We start from the raw sequence: 13368 nt of genomic DNA on the forward strand, positions 1-13368 counted from the left end.
GACTGCGGCGAGCATGTTAATTCATCATTAAATGGGATCAAGTCATATGTGGCCTATCATATTTACCAACGTTAAAAAGTGATTGCTTTTTCTTTCTTAATTCACAGAGATGCTTCGTTATATTGTGTTAGATCCTGCAGCTTTCCTCAAATTTTCATTGCTTATCAATTTTCTGTTTCAAGTAGTTCTCTTTGCTCAAATTTCATTGTTCAAAGTTCATTATGCCATGCTAAAATTTTCAAACAACTTTTCAAAGATTCTGTTAAGGTTACCTCATAGTTCTCGTTCTTAATTTCCCTCTCATCCTTTTTGAAACAATTTTTATTGTAAATAATAGAATTATTTTATTATTATTTTGTAATAGTTAGAATACTCTCAAGTGTATTTGGGCTTAGCCCATTAGATTTTCAGTTTCTTTAAATAAAGAACTCTTGTACAATATTATACAATTCAATAATATATAAATCTTCTTTTTTAGTTGGTATCAGAGCTCTCGATTCTGAGGGCTCTGCTTTCACAAATCACTACCTCTAAAAACCAAACCCTTTTGCCTCTCGCTGCAACAAAGCTGTCGCCGGAAAAAAAAAATTCGAGGACCTTTTGGACTGTGAGGACCCTTGTTTCACTATGTTTTCTCAGATCTATCATTCTACGGAGGTTTCTTTTTCATTAGACGATCGGAACAGCTCAAGAAAAAAATGCAATGTTCACGTGACACTGTTCACTTGGCACTGTTCATCGCGCATTGTTCATCGGTACTGTTCACGCGACACTGTTCATCGAGCACTGTTCATCGGGAAAAAAAAAAGAAGAAAAAAAAGCGAATTTTTTTTTTTCCTGATCAACTATGTTTGGTAAGATCCACACACCCTACATCTTGCACTGATTTCAAAAATTCATGGATTATGAATTTTTGTGCAACTGATCATATGACCTGTCTAGCTGATTCTTTTCTTTCATATCACCCTACTAGTGGTATCCGTACTATAGCTGTAGCTGATTGATCCCACAAATCAGTTGTGGGTTCTGGTAACATTCAAATTCAACCTTTCTTATTTTTAAAGAATGTTCTTTATGTTCCTCAGCTCTCTACCAATCTTATCTCCACTTATAAGCTTACAACTGACAAGAATTGTGATGTCACCTTTTTTCCTACCCATTGTGTTATTCAGGATATCACCATGGGGAGGACGGTTGGAGTTGCTAAGGAGCAAGGTGGGTTGTACTATCTCATTCCAAAGCATGCTACAAGGGATACCGGGAATCAATTATTGATGAGTCATCACCCGTCTACTTCATTCTCACAGATTTGGCTTCACCACAAACGCCTGGGGCACCCGTCATTTGGCTTATTGAAGTCAATGTTTCCTTCTTTGTTTAAGGATCAGGCAATTGACTCTTTCCATTGTGATGTTTGTGAGCTTGTGAAACACCAACGCGTGCCCTTTCCTTCAAGTTCAATAAAGAGCATTGAGCCTTTTACTCTTATCCATTCATATGTTCGGGGCCCTTCTAAAGTACACAATATTTTAGGTGCTAGGTGGTTTGTTTCTTTTATTGATGATTGCATTCGGGTGACATGGATATTCTTGATGAAAGACAAGTCAGAAGTACCATAATTGTTTATTCGATTTTATCAAATGATCGAGACACAGTTTGGTAAAAGTATTAAGAGATTAAGATCTGACAATGGTACGGAGTATGTCAACCAACGTCTGTGACAATTCATTTCAGATAAGGGTATGATTCATGAGCTCACATGCGTGGATACCCCTCAATAGAATGGGGTTGCTGAAAGAAAAAATCGACATTTGCTTGAAGTCACCAGAGCATTATTGTTTCAGACATTTGTACCCAACTCTTACTGGGGAGAAGCCTTATTAACTGCAGCCTATTTGATCAATCGCTTGCTTTCCAGAGTCCTTGGCCATGTAAGTCCTATTGATCTCATGACCTCTTTTTTTTCTTCTGTTCCAATTATGCAAAGTCTCCAGTCTCGTATCTTTGGATCTGTTGCCTTCGTCCATATCCATAAACAACATCGGAGTAAATTAGAGCCTAGAGCCCTTAAGTGTGTCTTCCTTGGTTATGCTCCCAACAAGAAAGGATACAAATGTTACCACCCTCCAAGTCGTAAATTCTTTGTCTCTATGGATGTTAGCTTCCATGAATCTAAGTCTTACTTTCTACACCCCCAGCTTCAGGGGGAGAATAGTGTAGAAGCTTCATCCATTTTCTTCAAGTCTAAGTCTCCATTTCTGTTACCTACATCATCTACTCCAGTAGTTACACTACATGACAATGAGAAGGAAGACTTAATTGTTGAGGTTGAAAATTCATCTGATTCCTCATGTGATATGCCTCCTATTGATAGACAGAAAGTACGCAAAGCTGAGACACCCGAACTATTGTACCAAAGGAAGAAACAACCCACATTCCCCCACCAGCAACTGCAATCGCCTGAACCGCTGGTAAGTACTGAACACACTACTTCTTTTATTCCTGAGCCTGATATTAATTCTGATAACTTACCCATTGCTGTAAGAAAAGGGAAAAGGTCTTGTACCCAACACCCTATTTCTCATTTTGTCTCCTCTAAGAATATTTCTATGCAGCATAGAAGTTTTATTACAGCACTTGACTCCATTTCAATCCCAAAATCAGTACATGAAGCATTAAAGGATTATAATTGGGTTTAGGCCATGCATAAAGAGATGAATGCATTGGAGAAGAATAATACATGAGAAGTTTTTAGTAGGCCAAATGGAAAAAGGACAGTAGGGTGCAGATGGGTGTATACTCCGAAGTATAATTCTGATGGGACTCTTGAGAGGTATAAAGCTCGATTGGTAGCCAAGGGATACACACAAACCTATGGCATTGATTACGAAGAAACATTTGCTCCTGTGGCCAAGATGAACACTGTAAGAGTTCTATTGTCCCTCGCTGCTTATTTTAGTTGGGATTTGAACCAATTTGATGTGAAAAATGCCTTCCCCAATGGTGAATTAGAAGAGGAGGTTTACATGGAGATTTCACCAGGATCTAACTCTACAAATGGAGATAATAAAGTTTGCAGTTTAAAGAAGGCGTTGTATGGTTTGAAGCAATCCCCGCGTGCTTGGTGTGGAAGATTTACCAAAGTCATGCTTTCATTGGGATACAAGCAAAGCCAAGGGGATCATACACTTTGCTTTAAACATTCTCAGGAAGGTAAGACCACTATCATTCTAGTTTATGTTGATGACATTATTATAACAGGGGATGATATAGGTGAGAAATGTGCTCTGAAAAAAAGACTGACCGCTGAATTTGAAGTTAAAGATCTTGGAAAACTGAGATATTTTCTTGGGATAGAAGTTGCTCATTCAAAGTAAGGGATATTTATTTGTCAGAGGAAGTATGTTCTTGACCTTCTTAAAGAAGCAGGAAAACTTGGGTGTAAACCTTCCAGTACTCCGATTGAGCAGAATCACAGACTAGGAAGTGAAAATGAGAGCTCTCCAGTTGACAAACGACAATATCAACTAATAGTGGGCAGATTGATATATCTAGCTCATACTAGACCTGATCTAGCTTATGCAGTTAGTGTTGTTAGTCAATTATACATGATCCGATGGAGAAACACTTGCGAGTTGTGGACAGGATTCTCCAATAACTGAAAGGCACACCAGGTAGAGGACTATTGTTCCAGATAGGAGGAAACTTATCCTTAGAAGTTTATATAGACGACAATTATGCTGGATATGTGACTGACTGACGGTCTACTTTGGGCTATTGTATGTTTCTCTGTGGAAATCTTATAACATGGAGAAGTAAAAAGTAAAATGTGGTTGCTAGATCAAGTGCAGAAGCAAAATTTCGAGCTAAGGCTCAAGGTATCTGTGACTTATTATGGCTGAAAATCATTCTAGATGATCTCAAGGTGAGATATGAAGGATCTATGAAGTTACTTTGTGATAACAAGTTAGCTATTTGTATAGCCCACAATCCAGTTCAACACGATCGAACCAAATATGTTGAGATTGATCGTCACTTCATTAAAGAGAAATTAGACAGTGGACTGATCATTACTCCATATATTCCTTCCTGCTGTTTTTACTCCATATATTCCTTCTGATCGTCAATTGGCTTTCGTTGAATTATTGGAACTTGTTATTTTAACTGCACTTGAAGGGAGGTTTGGTGTTTTCAGAATTTGAGTTTTTATTTTTATTTTTTAGAGCAATGGCATAATTGGCTTGCCATGTTCTCGCGTCATCATTCACCCATAGGAAAAGCGAGCAAGCCTTATGATCTTTTGGAGACTGAAACCAAAAGGTGACAGGCTAATGCATTTTTGAGGTCAATATCATTGCAATCCCAATAACCAAAGTTAATATAAAAAACTTTCTTATGGTGTTTGTGTATCTTCTAATAATAAGCAAGACAAAAGTTTGGCTTCACATCCATCAAAAAAAAGTTCCAAGGTAGTAAATCTAGTAATCCTCAACTTCATGTAAGAAACCAAGTTCTGGGGCCTCAAAGATGTATACCACGGCCAAAATCAATACCTGAATTGGAACAGCTCTACCCCTCCTTTGTATCAAGAAAAAAAAATCGATGCCAGAATGTACTTTCGGTCAAATCATCTCAGCAGTTAATTTTGAAGAAATAAATTGGTTTAGTAAGGAAAACCATTTTAAAATGTTGCCCTAGAAATAATGGCTTATACTTTTGAGTTCTGAGTAATACATTTTCTTTGAAACTTACTCTCACATTGTAACAGCCCGTTACGTACCGGTAATGTTATCATCACATATGGTATTAAGCGCAGTTACAATCACAGTAATGGAGTTAATTAAATTACGGATAAACTTTTTACTTTTATTAAATCCTTAACTTCAAATATTAACCATTTCCGTAATCAATTAAAAACAACATTGTAATTGTAAATGCAAAACTCGCGGAAGCATAAAACTTATCTATTATAACTCCTTTAAGCAATACCATCACTTTGGGTTGTAAAATGACACATTTTCAAAAATTTGTACAGTGGGAATCGATTCACAACTTCCAGGAATCAATTCCCAACAGCTACAGTAACAGACAGTAGCTAAAATTTGACTCCTCTGATTTGAGGAATCGATTCCCACCCAAAAGGAATCGATTCCCTAAAGCAGAGGACGTAAAATTTAGCCACTGTGATGTTGGGAATCGATTCCTTTCAAGTGAGAATCGATTCCTATACTGCAGAATCACATTTCGACAGATTTAAATCATTAAATGGCTCATATTTTCTACTCCTAACACTTTGATGCTCAACATACAACTTCTACAAGTACTAATATACGCTCTAGGCCCTTCCATCATGCATATTCATTAATCAATGCATCATTTACAATATTCCACAATTCCATTGCCATTTAAACCTCCAATGGCCAATTTTACATCACAAGTCTTCCAATGCCTCAAAATACAACGTATGTGGTCATGGACAAGTCTCATGCTCACTCAAAGTACCAATATAATCAAAAGACATAAACTGTACATGAATTTTAAAGACTTAGCATATAGTTATGAACACCCAAAAGCATGGCAATATCAACATGCAATATGTTCATAATCTAAGTCCAAAATACTAAACAATATGCTATGTGCATCAAATATAGTCCTCCAAAATGTCATGCCATCTCAATGCACATCATGCTCGACTCCTCCACTAAGTGGGCCTCTTGCCCGAAGCTCCTCCATGCTCACTATAGCCAGAAAAGAGGTCCCCAAACGCGTGGTGAGATATACTAATATATCTCAGTAAACCAAGGGTACTAGAGGATCATTCCACCTCATGGCTCACTCAATGTGCAACAAATAACATCATGTAAAAATGCATAACATACAAAATAACAAAACAACTGGGCACAACTCCAAGAACATCCACATAAGGATTTCGTTCAAGGACCCCATCATATAACTCTCGGGAATCTTCTTGGTGCCTCTCCCATGGATGAGAAGACTCTATGGCAAAACCCAACTAGAACTCCTCATGAGCCCTATCCAGCGGAAGTCCCACGTTTGGATTATCCTGGTACCGCTCCTAGAGTCGGCCCCACGGCAAAACCCAACCGTAATCCCCAAAGGATATCTCCAGCAAAATTCCAAACCACACACATCTACTGGCCAGAGATCACAGATATTTCACACAACATGCTCTAAGCATGTCACACAATCAAGCAATAATGAATGAACATACATATTCACACAATGTCAAAAAGAACAAAATCCAACCACAACCTTCCACTAGGTGTGGTGGAGAACACAAGGGATTAAACCCAAGTTCCAAAGGTTTACCTCAACTCCAAGAGCAATGCTCCACACGTAAGCTGCCAGCTTAGTCCGTTTCTATCGCGTCCGTGAGAGGCAACCTATATTAGTCAAACAACAATAATCAACAACCAATTGCATATAATCAATTACTTCGCTATAATATTAACCAACATAACCTCTTAAGCCTAAAGGCTATTTTTCATTTCTTCAACCATCTCAATCATTTTAATCCTTGAACTAACTCATCATCATAACCATGTATGCACCAAGGCACCAACCATTGATTTTACAATATTTTTCTCACCATTTACCTCTAATTTCCTTTATAGGTCGAATTCCCACATACACAAATATATCCAATGCTCTTCCATCCAAATCCACGCATCACACCAACCTACCATCCATTTAAACACCAATCACAATCATACAATTACTTCATACCAATGATCCACAACTCAACTTACACACTCCTACAACATGGCAATTTTATGAACTCATGCATCACACTCCCAAATTTCCTAAGTTATAAATTTACAAATCATCATAAATTTTATTGCATCAATCATCATCATTTATCATTCTAAGCATTTAATTCCAAAGGAGACATACCATTTAATACTCCTAGCTACCATAACTCAACTTACAACTTCAAAACCCTCACCCAATTTATGATCTCATGGAAAACTAAATGAGAATGTGAAATCTTACCACCAATAGCCTCCAATGGTCCAAGGGAGTGATCTCCAACCAATGGTTCAACACAAAAGCCCCAAAATTTCCCAAAAATACCAATATTCTCGTGACTGAAAATGGAGGATTTCTCGCTCCACAATGCTCCCTACAAAGTGCACTCTACATGAAAGTCACTCACAATCTCAAGGGGAACAACTTTGTAGTTGGAAATTTCTCTCAAAAGTGTCTAGAAAAAAAGTTACAAATCACAAACCTCAAACCCTCTCAAATGGCAACTCACACGACGGATGAAGGAGAAGGAGGAGAGAGAAAAATTCAGAATTTGTGTCTCACTTGTCCATTTGTCACTTAAGTCACTTAAAGTGGGTCCTACATGTCTTTTAACTTTCTTAAATCACTCAATTTAACTCACAAATTCACAACCTACGTATTTTTCTCGTTCACGTAATATTTTTAATCCTAAAAATACTGATCATATTTTCACGCTTATCGGTACAACTATACCGCAGTATTTTACACCGATAAAATCACTATTCATCAAATTTTCCGAAACATGCTTATCCACTTGGTTTTTCGTCCTGAATCCATTTCCGGCATTATTTTTACCATTTGAGATCTTCTACTCAATTTTTCATGCCTAGGGTTACGTGTTTGGTAAATTACAATTTTTACGTATTTTAGCCCTAATTTCAGAATTTTCACTAATCCTTCCCTTTTTATCAACATTATCGCGTATAATTATACACTTAGAACTACGAGGTGTTATACACATCAAGAAGTGAATACCCCACAACAAATTTATATCTTTCTGAAGTTTATAGGGTCAAAGAAGTGATTGATGTTGTAGATGAAGATAATGCTGATTTTATGAGAGGAATGACAAGTACAATAAAAGAAAACTAACAAATATTGGGGGGAATGTAATCTGTTGACGGTCATAGCAAGAGTTTTACACTCAAGAATTAAATTTCACTTTGTAAACATTTGCTTCCCACTAATATACAAATCAGTAGATGAGGCAAAAAATATTTTGGAAAAAGTAAATTAAGCTTTTGAAGATTTGTAAAGATATGTTGATGGCTCATGTACTGGAGATTTGATAGTGTTAATGCATATGTTTATGTTTTGAGGATAGGTTGCATAGACATGCACATTTTGTATAGCCTTATATGTATATGGAAAAAACTTGTAAAGTTTGGATTTAAGGCTCATGATTATGGCATGTGATATTGATGTTCAACTGATGTATTTATGAATCATTTGATATTTTCATGGAAGTTTATGAATATATATGTAATTAGGGGTGTTAACGAGCCGAGAGGAGTCGAGCTTTAGCCTTAAAAGGCTAAGCATGTGTTTAAATGTGTAGCCTGAACAAGCCTGTTACCTGTTATGAATATAATTATCGGCCTTTAGCCTAACTTATTTACAAACAATAAAAGTCTGTTTAGTCTGTTAGCCTGTTTTAAAAAAATAAGGCAACAAAAATTATCTAAACAGAATATACAATCAATAACACTAGTAATTTTATAAATATTCATAAATTCAGTATACATCCAAACAGCATAATGTAAAACAAAATCATTCAAAAAGTCTGTTTAACCAATAAAATGGGGTGAAATGGATTGAGGAGAGAGAAGGCTATTACAAGTAGTATAAAAAATATAAAATAAAAATTAATATACTAGGCCAGCCTGAAAGGCTCTAAAGCCGAGCTTTTGAATTGGAGCCTGAGGCCTTTTTATTAAACGAGCTTTTATACAAGTTCAAATCTGATTCGAACAACCAATTTTAGACATATAAGCTCACGCCTTTACGAGTCGAGCTAAAGGCCCCTGGTTTGTTCATCACCCCTATGTGTAATTGAGGTAATATGATGGCTAGATGCCTTTGATGAAAAATTCACGGATGGATAATATGTTTAAAGCCTTGAAATGGCAAGGATTATGTATGAAATATGATATAATGTTAATTAGGTGATGATAGAATTTAGTGTTTAGTATTGGTTAAATTTTTTTGACATGGTTGAGTAGTTTTGCTGCTCCTCCACTGCTTCTCATCCTAAACTTTATATATATATATAAGAAAAATTGTATTTTATTTGGAGAATATTGGAATATTTTAAATCGCTTTTAATTTTTTTAAGATACAATTAACCAATTTGCAATAATTATGTCAATGTAAAAGAATCAAATTGATTAAAAATATGGGAACCACACATAAGCATGCTGATATGAAAAAGGAGACAACACATAGTGATCCATTACAATTGCCAAATGGGCCAATCACAAGATCAAGGGCCAAGAAGTTTAAAGAAGCTCTTAGTGGGTTGATCCAACAAATGTGGGCTAATCATGAAGACATCAAGCCCAAATTTATTCATAATCAGAATTTAGTTAATGCCATCAATGCAAGGGGGTTGATTGGAATAATTAACAATTTTCAATGTCATTAACGCTTGGAGGGGCTGATAGCATTTTCAATATTATTAATGCTTAGTGGGGTTGATTCACATTTCCAAAGTCATTAATATTTAGTGGGCTGATTAGAGTCTTTTCTGTTTTCCAAGTTGTCAACTTTAAATTAGTGTCTTTTCATTTGTTAGTCTTTTCCTATTCTTTGAGGGATGTTCTAAGTATAAATAAGGGATGATACAACTCTTGTAATCAGATTTTTTAAGTTATAATATAATAGAGAAGTTTCTTCTCTTTGGTTCTTATCTAGAACTCTGAACTTATCAAGAAGTTTATTCTTGTGCCGTTCAAAACAGACTTATCACTCACCTTATTCTTTCTTGAATGTGGCGTCTTTATCCTTCTTATTCCTTTAGTTCTTATCTTTCATAGATAACGGTCAAGGTTCTTTATTTCTTGTTTTAAATTCTTGATTGTAGAAACGATCATAACTAAATTGGTCTTGGGTCTCACTATTCTTGGTGAGGTTCATATCGTTTGGTAACAAAGCTAGTCTTCTAAATCAGGTTTGACAAGGAGTTGTATGCACTAGTCAGAGTTTGGAAACATGGCAAAACTACCTTTGGCCAAAGAAGTTTGTGATTCACATAGATCATGAATCCTTAAAACATTTGAAGGGCCAACACAAGCTGAACAAGAGACATGCCAATTGGATGGAATTCATTGAAACATTTCTTTGTGTGATTAAGTACAAGGAAGATAAGGAAAATGTTGTGGTTGATGCATTATCCACAAGGTATGCTCTATTTTCCACTTTAACTACAAGATTGCTCGGATTTGAGTACATTAAGGACATGTATGCTGATGATCTTGACTTTGGTAATGTATTCAAAGCATGTGAAAAAATTGTATTTGGAAAGTTCTTTAGACATGAGGGATATTTGTTTAGGGAGAAACAATTGTGTATGTCTAAAAGTTCATTGCGTTTTAAAGAAGCTCATGGGGGAGCTTTGATGGGGGAATTTCGGAGTGTCTAAAACCTTAGATGTTCTACATGAACATTTCTTTTGGCCTCATAGGAAACGTGATGTGGAGAGAGTCTGTGAGGGACGCATTACTTGTAAACAAGTTAAATCTAATGTTAAGCTTTACGAGTTGTATATTCCTTTGCTTATACCTAATGAACCTTGGGTAAATGTATCCATGGATTTTGTTTTCGGATTTCCTAGGTCAAAAAGGGGTAAGGATTCAGTGTTTGTGGTAGTTGAAAGATTTTCAAAAGTGGCACATTTCATTCCATGTCATAAATCCAATGATGCATCACATATCTTTGACTTGTTTTTCAAAAAAATTGTAAGATTGTATGATATTCCCAAAAGTATTGTTTCTGATCGAGATTCAAAGTTTTTAAGTTATTTTTGGAAAACTTTGTGGGGTAAACTAGGAACAAAACTTTTGTTTTCTACTACTTGTCACTCACAAACAGATGGGCAAACAGAGGTGGTTAATAGGACCTTATTTGCATTATTGCGTTCTTTGATTCAAACGAATTTGAAATCATGGGAAGAATGTTTGCCATATGCTGAATTTGCATATAATAGGACAGTCCATTTAACATCTAAGTTTTCACCATTTGAATCTGTGAATAGGTTTAATTCATTATCTCTTCTGGATTTAACTCTTTTACCAGTAAATGAACATGTTAACTTAGATGGAAAGAAGAAGGCTGAACTTGTTAAGCAGATTCATGAAAAAGCTCGGCAACACGTCGAGAGGAAAACTGAATAATATGCCAACCAAGCCAATAAAAGGCGCAAGAAAGTAGTTTTTGAAGCAGGAGATTGGATTTGGTTACATATGAGAAAGGAGAGATTTCCAACCCAAAGACGTCCCAAACTGCTTCCAAGGGGTGAAGGACCATTTCAAGTGTTTGAGAGGATAAATGATAATGCCTACAAGCTTGACCTTCCAGGTGAGTACAATGCTAGTGCAACCTTTAATGTTTTTGATTTATCTCCTTTTGATGTAGGTACAGATTTGAGGACAAATCCTTTTGAAGAGGGAGAGGATGATATAAAAAAAGAGACAACACCTAATGATCCATTACAATTGCCGAATGGGCAAATCACAATATCAAGGGCCAAGAAGTTTAAAGAAGCTCTTAGTGGGTTGATCCAGCAAATGTGGGCTAATCATGAAGACATCAAGTCCAAATTTATTCATAATCAGAATTTAGTTAATGCGATCAATGCAGGGAGGTTGAGTGGAATAATTAGCAATTTATTCTTATCTTTGGTTCTTATCTAGAACTCTGAACTTATCAAGAAGTTTATTCTTGTGGCGTTCAAAACAGACTTATCACTCACTTTCTTCTTTCTTGAATGTGGCGTCTTTATCCTTCTTATACCTTTAGTTCTTATCTTCCATAGATAACGAGTCAAGGTTCTTTATTTCTTGTTTTAAAATCCTGATTGTAGAAACGATCTTAACTACATTGATCTTGGGTCTTACTATTCTTGGTAAGGTTCATATCACATGCACATAAAAAATTTATGCATGCTTATGTAAGATACAGATATAGTCGTGGAAGGGATTATTATTTTTACTTCAGTGGTAAAAAAATTTCTGCCAAGACATAAAAAAAATGAGCTCCATCATTATTTTCTCTCTCATTATTTTATGTCTCAACGAAGCAGATATGCACAAGAATATTATAACATGCGGCAACACGTGAATTTGAATATATTATTATTTATCAGAGACAGGATCTTTTGATACCGGTGTCAAATTTAAAATTTGACACCTTATTTGAGAGTTATTAGATTAAAAAAAGATCAATGGTGTCACATGATTACAAATCAGAGTCGTTGATTTTTTTTTATCTAATGACTATCGGATGAAGTTTCAAATTTCAAATTTGATACTGATGTCAAAAAATCTGCCTCTATTTATCATCATTCATGAAAGAAATATGAAGTTTACACCAATGAGCTGATGCAGCGAGACCAAGAGCACGACAAATATTAGTTTATCTATGGTTTCTAAAGTATTATTTGCAAATTGCAATGTGAAAATGTCTCGCCAACAAAAAAGGTGGCTTAAATTAACTTTTTATATATATATATATATATATTATCCCGTTCCTCAAATTGTCAATCGTAGTATTTGTCTTTTTAAATGATACAACTTATATTATTTTACTCTCACACAGACGTGAGTCTCACATCTTTATAGTTTTTTGTCCACTCTTTTTTTTTCTTTATCCATCTCTTTCTTTCACTTGAAATGACATAATTTTATATTATTTAAAATAATAGACACTTTTTCGAGAATCTTACGTGGTTCATCTGTGCGCTTGCCAACTTTGAACATGACGTGAGCTTTCATCATGCGTTTAAAAATCTGATATTTGATCATACGGGGGCATGGGGCATTCATTACCCTTTGAATTTTACACGCTTGGTACCTCTCCAAACTTATTTTTTTTCCGTGAAGCGTTATGTGAAATGAGTTTGGTGGATCTCGTACAGTGACGTGTTCTCAACCATTCAAGACCTTAACGTCAAACGTAATATTAATGAGTTTCATATGAAAGTTTACGGAACTCGTTAAATAAATAAATAAATAAATAAATATATATATATATATATATATATATATATATATATATATATATAGCTAGGATTCTTTAACACTAGTGTTAAATTTTAAATTTGACATCTTATCTGAGAGTCAGATTCTGTTATGGACCGGGAATAGGCCCATGATCAGTAAGGCCCACAATCAGTGCAGGCCCACAGGTAAGCATTATAAATAGGAGCTGGACGCTACATGTATGACCTAATCTCTTTTGACTGATACGCACAACAAGACAGTACGCACACACACCTCTCCCAAGGCTAAGGCCATTAGATAATGTGTGATCTGCTGGTCCTCAAGATACCTAACTCATAGA

The 13368-nt window shown here is 35.6% G+C and overlaps 1 pseudogene; it reads left to right on the plus strand.

Moving 5' to 3' along the window:
- Window positions 1-11270: 11270 nt before the first annotated feature.
- The window catches only part of LOC133316725 (probable LRR receptor-like serine/threonine-protein kinase At1g56140), a 32405-nt pseudogene continuing 30307 nt past the window's right edge, over window positions 11271-13368 (plus strand).

The sequence above is a fragment of the Gastrolobium bilobum genome, unplaced genomic scaffold, assembly GCF_033153095.1.
Source record: "Gastrolobium bilobum isolate Gb01-03AN ecotype WA unplaced genomic scaffold, APGP_CSIRO_Gbil_v1 utg53652, whole genome shotgun sequence".
NCBI lineage: Eukaryota > Viridiplantae > Streptophyta > Magnoliopsida > Fabales > Fabaceae > Gastrolobium > Gastrolobium bilobum.